The 10725-nt window shown below is 39.6% G+C and overlaps 1 long non-coding RNA gene across 2 annotated transcripts; it reads left to right on the top strand.

Annotated features, from left to right (window-relative positions):
- Positions 1-477: 477 nt before the first annotated feature.
- Positions 478-2628, top strand: LOC117813161. Of its 2 annotated transcripts, none has more exons than XR_004631332.1 (4): positions 478-554; positions 1423-1542; positions 1703-1865; positions 2579-2628. It is a non-coding gene; the product is annotated as an uncharacterized LOC117813161 (long non-coding RNA). The 2 variants fall into 2 exon arrangements; XR_004631331.1 differs by lacking the exon at positions 2579-2628 and adding an exon at positions 2104-2127.
- The last annotated feature ends 8097 nt before the right edge of the window (positions 2629-10725 follow it).

The raw sequence follows: 10725 nt of genomic DNA, 5'->3' as shown, positions 1-10725 counted from the left end.
TGTGCAAAACAGACAGCTGTCAAAGCCGTCATCACAAACCGATGGAGGAAAGCACGTCTCATTTCTCTTAATACAAATCTCCTCGTTTCCTCTCTCTTTCATTTCATCGCATCTCTGGTGGGCGGGGCTAAGACGTGAGTGAAATACTCGAGGATGGAAGTTAAGAGCTTTGAGATGCACCCACAGTCTATGGTTGGTGCACATAGAAAACATGAATGCTAAAAAGCTAAAAGTTTAGTTTCACTTAAAAACAATATTGTCTGTCATAAAAAATTAAAAAAATCGTACAATAAACATTGAAACTACATGATAAATCGAAAAGGTATTATTTTCTACTAAATGAGAGTTTTTTTAATGGAACAACGGATTGGGTAGCCTTGATAATATATAACATGCCAGGCGGGCGGACATAAGAATCATCTACTTGTCAACACCACCGTCCAGGATGTGCTCACTTTACAGAGCAAGCGCTCCTAACTCACGCACGGAGGAGACACATGGAAGAAGCACTTGATGGAGGAGAAAAAAACAACAAAAGTGGTGTTAAAACTAAGGTAAGTTTTACTTTTATCTTCTCAATTGTGATTTATTTTAGTACACTACTTTGACGCAGTTGCATACTTACTTTACAGGTCTAACCCACACCTATTTTACTCCAGCAAAAGCTAAGTGGCTAACGCTAATCCGGCATGGTTGTACACTGATTAGTCCTTGTTGTGTCTGGCTGTTTTAGTTGAAAACAATAATGTGACACAGGGTATGTTTTGTTCACCTGAGCCTTAGTGTGAAGTTAAACATGCTTTTTAAATACAGTATTTTAGCGAATGAGTGTTTCAGACATGAAGCTGCATTTTCGAGATACTAGGGCTAATTGAATCACTCATTTAACACGTGCAAGAGCAAGTTCACGTTTTTCCTGTAACATGCATGCACAGTGGTCACAGTTTGTAAGTTCAGTGGAGGCTTATGCCAAATTAATCCATGAATGTATTCACATTATTTATTTACCATGAACCACAAATTTTTACCTGTAACAACCACATAATATTCACAGTGAATGTTGATGTGGTTGTTACCTGCAGGTGTGTCACAGTCCCTCTTTTTGGTCAGTCTATGTTCTTTAGATCAGGAGAGTGTTTCCCATTGAATCATGTCTTTCGAAGATTCCTATGAATGTTTTATTCCAGTTTGCATGCTATAGATATGTCACAGTAGAGATCATTGTTTTCTTCAAATCAACACTTTCTGCATGTGTTTAATAAAGTCTGTTTAGCTATATAATTCATGTTTAAAAAATAAAAACAACAGATCATCTAATGTTGAAACAGAGGTGGCAGTCGCAGCAGGGTGCTGTTAAGACATGAAGAGCATGTTATGGTTATGATTAAGGTTACATTGAAATTGCACTGCATTTGATTACAGGATCTTTAATGGCTTCACTACGACGGAGGATATCACCTAAGCAGGATGCAATAGAGCATGCTGTGAAGGGCGTCGACAAGACCGCAAAGTTGGAAGTGAAGTATATAAATTCAGTCAAAGGTATGAGGTTTAAGATTCATTATGATTTCATGTTGTTATTTTGTAGTATCATAGCTTACCTCTTTATGGTGCTAGGTTTATGTAAAGAACTTTCTGTTCAAAGGATGTGAAAATGTACAACTGTGAAGCTTCAAACATCAAACCTGTCTGTTCATGCCAGGTCGAGGGGTCTTTACAAAGTCCCATTTCAGTAAAGGAGACTTTGTTGTGGAGTACCGAGGCGAATTCTTAAATTCCGATGAATCCCTGAGGAGAAGAACAATCTATCATGGCAGATGTTCTGTCTTCATGTTTGAATTCCAATGGAATGAAAAAACTTGGTGGTAAGGCTTAGTGTGACTTTACACCTTTACACTCATTTAAAAGTCTTCCTGTTAGGGATATGAGTAAAGAATTGACTAAAGTATTTTGCTTTAAAGTGTGTACTTATGAGATGTTTAAGTTGAAAAAGATGAAGTGATCTTGCCTTAAGTTCTCGTTCTAAGACATGGGGTACATTGTTCCAAGATCCAATCAAAGATTTAGCAAGGACCTCTTAAATTATTAATATTCTTTTTAAAGTATTGATGCAGCTCAAGAAGACAGCAGTTAGGGCGTCTGGTCAATGATGACCACAAGAATCCGAACTGTAAAATGAAAAGATCCTGGCAGACAGGAAACCACACCTCTGTCTCTTCGCTGGGAGGGACATAGATGCTGGGAAGAGATAACGTACGACTATGGTGGATGATTGGCCATGGAGAATACAGGTTTGACAAATTTGACAAGTTGTTAGCACTTTAAGTATGTTTTGATATCATCAGGATCAATGTTAGTGAAGTCAGAGGTCTGATCCGAGTCACATTCAGGTTTTTATGATGTTCAGGAGACATATTTAAGTCTGAAATCAGAGTATTAAATCCCTTTTAAATAAGCATTGATTCTGCTTTCAAAGATTTAAGTATTTAAAAAAAAATCTTAATCCTGCTTCGTTTTATATTGTAAGTACTTATAGTTATGTATATTATTTGTTTATTGATGCTGAACTTTTCTTCAGGATGGAGCCCAGCTGACTGAGACAGACCCCTCAGAGAATGAGACCTGGAGCACCTCAGAGCAGACTCTTCTGGGTCCTGCAGACTCTCAGATAGAGGTACAGAGTTGTGCTGATCATCTTCTCTGGTCTTTGAGGGTTCATACTCTAGTTTTGAAACCTCCTGTTTGATGAGCTCTATTAATCATGTTTACATATCATTAGGATCAATGTTAGTGAAGTCAGAGGTCTGATCTGAGTCACATTCAGGTTTTTATGATGTTCTGGGGTCCAGTCAGGATGTTGATTTTATTACCCCCCCCCCTCTCTTAACACACATCTGTCAGGTCCACAGTATTTGTGGGGACCTCGTTAAGTGAGTAACACTCTACACATTTAATACTAACAAGTTGAATTTTTCTGTGCATTTAACTCAAATAACAATTTAAATATCATGAGTCCCTAAACTAAGGTTACTCTTGTCCACGGTTGTTGTACCAGCTGTCAGAATCAGGACGTTTTAGCTCTTCTGGCACTACTTTTGCTTGGTATCAGTGTTGTTTGATAGAGCAGGAGACATATTTAAGTCTGAAATCAGAGTCAATTAAATCCCTTTTAATAAGCATTGATTCTGCTTTCAAAGATTTAAGTATTTAAAAAAAAATCTTAATCCTGCTTCGTTTTATATTGTAAGTACTTATAGTTATGTATTATTTGTTTTATTGATGCTGAACTTTTTTTCAGGAGAGCCCAGCTGACTGAGACAGACCCCTCAGAGAATGAGACCTGGAGCACCTCAGAGCAGACTCTTCTGGGTCCTGCAGACTCTCAGATAGAGGTACAGAGTTGTGCTGATCATCTTCTCTGGTCTTTGAGGTGTTCATACTCTAGTTTTGAACCTCTCCTGTTTGATGAGCTCCATTAATCATGTTTACATATCATTAGGATCAATGTTAGTCAAGTCAGAGGTCTGATCTGAGTCACATTCAGGTTTTTATGATGTTCTGGGGTCCAGTCAGGATGTGTATTTCTATTACCCCTCCCCCCTCTCTTATACACACACATCTGTCAGGTCCACAGTATTTGTGGGGACCTCGTTAAGTGAGTAACACTCTACACATTTAATACTAACAAGTTTGAATTTTTCTGTGCATTTAACTCAAATAACAATTTAAATATCATGAGTCCCTAAACTAAGGTTACTCTTGTCCACGGTTGTTGTACCAGCTGTCAGAATCAGGACGTTTTAGCTTCTGGCACTACTTTTGCTTGGTATCAGTGTTGTTTGATAGAGCGGGAGACATATTTAAGTCTGAAATCAGAGTCAATTAAATCCCTTTTAAATAAGCATTGATTCTGCTTTCAAAGATTTAAGTATTTAAAAAAAAATCTTAATCCTGCTTCGTTTTATATTGTAAGTACTTATAGTTATGTATATATTTGTTTTATTGATGCTGAACTTTTTCTTCAGGATGGAGCCCAGCTGACTGAGACAGACCCCTCAGAGAATGAGACCTGGAGCACCTCAGAGCAGACTCTTCTGGGTCCTGCAGACTCTCAGATAGAGGTACAGAGTTGTGCTGATCATCTTCTCTGGTCTTTGAGGTGTTCATACTCTAGTTTTAAACCTCTCCTGTTTGATGAGCTCTTAATCATGTTTACATATCATTAGGATCAATGTTAGTGAAGTCAGAGGTCTGATCTGAGTCACATTCAGGTTTTTATGATGTTCTGGGGTCCAGTCAGGATGTTGTTTACTATTACCCCCCCCCTCTCTATACACACATCTGTCAGGTCCACAGTATTTGTGGGGACCTCGTTAAGTGAGTAACACTCTACACATTTAATACTAACAAGTTTGAATTTTTCTGTGCATTTAACTCAAATAACAATTTAAATATCATGAGTCCCTAAACTAAGGTTACTCTTGTCCACGGTTGTTGTACCAGCTGTCAGAATCAGGACGTTTTAGCTCTTCTGGCACTACTTTTGCTTGGTATCAGTGTTGTTTGATAGAGCAGGAGACATATTTAAGTCTGAAATCAGAGTCAATTAAATCCCTTTTAAATAAGCATTGATTCTGCTTTCAAAGATTTAAGTATTTAAAAAAAAAATCTTAATCCTGCTTCGTTTTATATTGTAAGTACTTATAGTTATGTATATTATTGTTTTATTGATGCTGAACTTTTTCTTCAGGATGGAGCCCAGCTGACTGAGACAGACCCCTCAGAGAATGAGACCTGGAGCACCTCAGAGCAGACTCTTCTGGGTCCTGCAGACTCTCAGATAGAGGTACAGAGTTGTGCTGATCATCTTCTCTGGTCTTTGAGGGTTCATACTCTAGTTTTGAACCTCTCCTGTTTGATGAGCTCTATTAATCATGTTTACATATCATTAGGATCAATGTTAGTGAAGTCAGAGGTCTGATCTGAGTCACATTCAGGTTTTTATGATGTTCTGGGGTCCAGTCAGGATGTTGTATTTCTATTACCCCCCCCCTCTCTTATACACACACATCTGTCAGGTCCACAGTATTTGTGGGGACCTCGTTAAGTGAGTAACACTCTACACATTTAATACTAACAAGTTTGAATTTTCTGTGCATTTAACTCAAATAACAATTTAAATATCATGAGTCCCTAAACTAAGGTTACTCTTGTCCACGGTTGTTGTACCAGCTGTCAGAATCAGGACGTTTTAGCTCTTCTGGCACTACTTTTGCTTGGTATCAGTGTTGTTTGATAGAGCGGGAGACATTTAAGTCTGAAATCAGAGTCAATTAAATCCCTTTTAAATAAGCATTGATTCTGCTTTCAAAGATTTAAGTATTTAAAAAAAAATCTTAATCCTGCTTCGTTTTATATTGTAAGTACTTATAGTTATGTATATTATTTGTTTTATTGATGCTGAACTTTTTCTTCAGGATGGAGCCCAGCTGACTGAGACAGACCCCTCAGAGAATGAGACCTGGAGCACCTCAGAGCAGACTCTTCTGGGTCCTGCAGACTCTCAGATAGAGGTACAGAGTTGTGCTGATCATCTTCTCTGGTCTTTGAGGTGTTCATACTCTAGTTTTGAACCTCTCCTGTTTGATGAGCTCATTAATCATGTTTATATCATTAGGATCAATGTTAGTGAAGTCAGAGGTCTGATCTGAGTCACATTCAGGTTTTTATGATGTTCTGGGGTCCAGTCAGGATGTTGTCTATTACCCCCCCCCCTCTCTTATACACACACATCTGTCAGGTCCACAGTATTTGTGGGGACCTCGTTAAGTGAGTAACACTCTACACATTTAATACTAACAAGTTTGAATTTTTCTGTGCATTTAACTCAAATAACAATTTAAATATCATGAGTCCCTAAACTAAGGTTACTCTTGTCCACGGTTGTTGTACCAGCTGTCAGAATCAGGACGTTTTAGCTCTTCTGGCACTACTTTTGCTTGGTATCAGTGTTGTTTGATAGAGCAGGAGACATATTTAAGTCTGAAATCAGAGTCAATTAAATCCCTTTTAAATAAGCATTGATTCTGCTTTCAAAGATTTAAGTATTTAAAAAAAAATCTTAATCCTGCTTCGTTTTATATTGTAAGTACTTATAGTTATGTATATTATTTGTTTTATTGATGCTGAACTTTTTCTTCAGGATGGAGCCCAGCTGACTGAGACAGACCCCTCAGAGAATGAGACCTGGAGCACCTCAGAGCAGACTCTTCTGGGTCCTGCAGACTCTCAGATAGAGGTACAGAGTTTGCTGATCATCTTCTCTGGTCTTTGAGGTGTTCATACTCTAGTTTTGAACCTCTCCTGTTTGATGAGCTCCATTAATCATGTTTACATATCATTAGGATCAATGTTAGTCAAGTCAGAGGTCTGATCTGAGTCACATTCAGGTTTTTATGATGTTCTGGGGTCCAGTCAGGATGTTGTATTACTATTACCCCCCCCCTCTCTTATACACACACATCTGTCAGGTCCACAGTATTTGTGGGGACCTCGTTAAGTGAGTAACACTCTACACATTTAATACTAACAAGTTTGAATTTTTCTGTGCATTTAACTCAAATAACAATTTAAATATCATGAGTCCCTAAACTAAGGTTACTCTTGTCCACGGTTGTTGTACCAGCTGTCAGAATCAGGACGTTTTAGCTCTTCTGGCACTACTTTTGCTTGGTATCAGTGTTGTTTGATAGAGGGAGACATATTTAAGTCTGAAATCAGAGTCAATTAAATCCCTTTTAAATAAGCATTGATTCTGCTTTCAAAGATTTAAGTATTTAAAAAAAAATCTTAATCCTGCGTTTTATATTGTAAGTACTTATAGTTATGTATATTATTTTTATTGATGCTGAACTTTTTCTTCAGGATGGAGCCCAGCTGACTGAGACAGACCCCTCAGAGAATGAGACCTGGAGCACCTCAGAGCAGACTCTTCTGGGTCCTGCAGACTCTCAGATAGAGGTACAGAGTTGTGCTGATCATCTTCTCTGGTCTTTGAGGTGTTCATACTCTAGTTTTGAACCTCTCCTGTTTGATGAGCTCATTAATCATGTTTACATATCATTAGGATCAATGTTAGTGAAGTCAGAGGTCTGATCTGAGTCACATTCAGGTTTTTATGATGTTCTGGGGTCCAGTCAGGATGTTGTACTATTCACCCCCCCCCCTTCTTATACACACACATCTGTCAGGTCCACAGTATTTGTGGGGACCTCGTTAAGTGAGTAACACTCTACACATTTAATACTAACAAGTTTGAATTTTTCTGTGCATTTAACTCAAATAACAATTTAAATATCATGAGTCCCTAAACTAAGGTTACTCTTGTCCACGGTTGTTGTACCAGCTGTCAGAATCAGGACGTTTTAGCTCTTCTGGCACTACTTTTGCTTGGTATCAGTGTTGTTTGATAGAGCAGGAGACCTATTTAAGTCTGAAATCAGAGTGATTAAATCCCTTTTAAATAAGCATTGATTCTGCTTTCAAAGATTTAAGTATTTAAAAAAAAAATCTTAATCCTGCTCCGTTTTATATTGTAAGTACTTATAGTAATGTATATTATTTGTTTTATTGATGCTTGAACTTTTTCTGCAGGATGGAGCCCAGCTGACTGAGACAGACCCCTCAGAGAATGAGACCTGGAGCACCTCAGAGCAGACTCTTCTGGGTCCTGCAGACTCTCAGATAGAGGTACAGAGTTGTGCTGATCATCTTCTCTGGTCTTTGAGGTGTTCATACTCTAGTTTTTAAACCTCACCTGTCTGATGAGCTCCATTAATCATGTTATATATCATTAGGATCAATGTTAGTGAAGTCAGAGGTACCATTTACTGTGATGAATATTTGCCTTCACTCGTCAATTTCATTTTGCTCTGTTTTAATGTAGTGTAAAGTTGTTCATCCGTATGCTTTTGTGTTTTTCATAGTTGTTATGTTTTTATTTCTGTAGGGTTCAGATGCAACTGGTCCCCTCTCCTCATTAAATAGAGACAGGCTGGTCGACTACACAGATTCTGATGAATCTCTGAGTCCATCTATGAATCCTGACTCTGAGCTGGAAGATATTGCTATCCCGAGGCTCAGGAGAACTAAAAGCATAGTGGTAAGCAACACACTGACAATGTAGGGAAAAGATTAAAAGTTTATATGAAAAGTTTTATCAGTTTGGGGGCTTTATTTTGACTTTTCTTTATTATTTTTTTCTCTAGATGAAATACCAAACTAGTTTTGATTCAGATGAGCTCTTTGACCCCACCTCTGACGACAGTGGAGAAGAATATGTACCGGTGACTAGTGGGGACTCTGATGGTACAGACACGAGTGAAATTCTTGATCTAGTTGACCCCAAAGAGAGGGGGCTTAATAGCTTGAACTTTATAATGCGGATGAAATCAGAGATTCATATCCCTCTCCACCAGAAGCAAATGTCTCCTCACAGCAGGACAGAGGGCGCTCACCCACAAGAAGGAGAAGCAGCTCCGGTTTGATACGTAAAAGGCAACGCTTAATTAGTGCTTCCTGTCATACGACATCATCCAGTCATGGTCACTCATCACAAACAGAGGGACGTGGGAGATACTGGTGACCGGTTAGAAAACTTAATGATGACCCCAGACCAAACTCTTCCTGACAGTACCTCGTCACCTCTTACTGATGGAGTTTCTGATGGTTCTCTTTCCATCCCTGCTACCTGTAAAAAGGAGAATGGGTCAAGAATCTACAACAAAAAGCAGTATTGTTTGTACTGTAAGTTGGGTGTTGTAAAACTCGCAAGACATTTGGAGCGAGCTCATCTCAGTGAGTCAGAGGTTGCCCAGGCTATGTCCTTCCCTAAATGCTCCAAAGAAAGACGAATGCATCTAGAACATCTCAGAAATAGAGGCAACTTCGCACACAATGTTGATGTAATGAACTCTGGCGTTGGAAGTCTTGTTCCTTGTAAACAGCCAAGACAGGATACCAAAGCTGAGGATTTTCTCCATTGTGCATATTGCCAAGGCTTTTTCGCAAGGAAACTCCTCTGGCGTCACATGAAGACCTGCAAGTTTCGGCCTCATGTTCCACAGAAACAACAGCCTGGAAAAACCCGTGTCCAGGCTCTCTGTGCATTTACTGTACCTCCACCTCCTGGTGTTAAACATGACTTGTGGAAACTTTTAAACAAGATGACACAAGATGAAGTTTATACAGCAGTCAAATCTGATAGCTGTATCTTAGAGTATGGAGACCATCTGTACAACCGACTTGGATATGACCCAGGCAAACATGAGTACATTCGTCAGAAGTTAAGAGAGCTTGGAAGGCTTCTGATATGCTCGAGAAACACCACATCCATGAAGACAATTCGAGACCACATCAAACCTGCCAACTTCATGCAAGTTTGTTGAAGCAGTGAAGCAGGTGGCAGGTCATGACAGTGAAACCAATGCCTACAAGATCCCCAGCCTTGCTCTCAAAATCGGACACAGCTTAACAAAAATTTCGCTACTTGTTGAAAGCCGTGCAAATGTTCAGAATGAGTACAGTGCTGCAAAAGAAGCCCGTGCATTCCGCAGTGTATACGATACCCGCTGGAATGAAATGATATCTGCTGCATCTCTAAGGACTTTGCAAGAATCCAGGTGGAACACCCCTCTCTTGCTTCCATTTACTAAAGATGTCCAGACTCTCCACTCATATTTAGATGAGCAACATCAGCAGACTCACTCAAAACTGTCCACTGAGACATCCCCCCCAGTTATGGTCACGGCTGGCAAAGATCAGTTTGACCCCAAGTCTTCTATTCAACCGGCGAAGAGCAGGTGAGGGATCAAAAATGCCCCTGTCTTCATTTTTGTCAAACAATCCATCAGATCCTCACGAAGATGTGAATGAAGCTCTGTCTGCAGTAGAGAAGAAGCTATGCCACCACTTCAGGAGGGTGGAGATCAGAGGAAAAAGAGGTAGAAAGGTACCTGTCCTGTTGACCCCAGCTATGAAGCAAGCTTTGGATCTCCTTGTCCAGAAAACGACAGGATTGTGGGGTTCGTCCGGAGAACAATATCTATTTGGAAGGCCATATGCTTTGACATGCTACCGTGGTTCTGACTGTCTCCGACATTTTGCCAAGGTCTGTGGGGCAAAATGTCCAGAAAGTCTGACCTCTACAAAGCTCCGCAAGCAGACAGGAACTTTGTCTCAGGTCCTTAATCTTAGCAACACCGAGCTTGATCAATTAGCGGATTTCCTCGGTCACGACATTCGGGTACACCGGCAGTTTTACAGACTTCCTGAGGGCACCCTTCAGCTTGCAAAGATCAGCAAAGTTCTCATGGCCCTAGAGAAAGGACGCCTTGCAGAGTTCAAGGGCAAGACCCTGGACGAGATCAACATTGACCCTGAGGGTACTATATTTGTATCTCTCTTTAATGTCTCTACATGAAAGAACACTTTCCCTAAAGCATTTGTACATGTCTAAGGGCATTAATAGAACAAGTTAGAATAAGATGATGTTTAATAATGGTCATTCCTTTCCCCTCAATTCCCCACAGAGAACGTGTCCCCAGACAGTGACGCAGAGGAAGCGTATGAGTCAGACTCTCCAGGTATGTACTGTGATAAGATTTCAAACCTGACCATTTTTATATATTTCAAGATATCCATTAAAAATGAATAATCCATTCAACT

The sequence above is a fragment of the Notolabrus celidotus genome, chromosome 5 (genome assembly GCF_009762535.1).
Source record: "Notolabrus celidotus isolate fNotCel1 chromosome 5, fNotCel1.pri, whole genome shotgun sequence".
NCBI lineage: Eukaryota > Metazoa > Chordata > Actinopteri > Labriformes > Labridae > Notolabrus > Notolabrus celidotus.
Note: the sequence above shows the minus strand (reverse complement) of the source record. Positions and strands in the feature narration are given on the sequence as shown.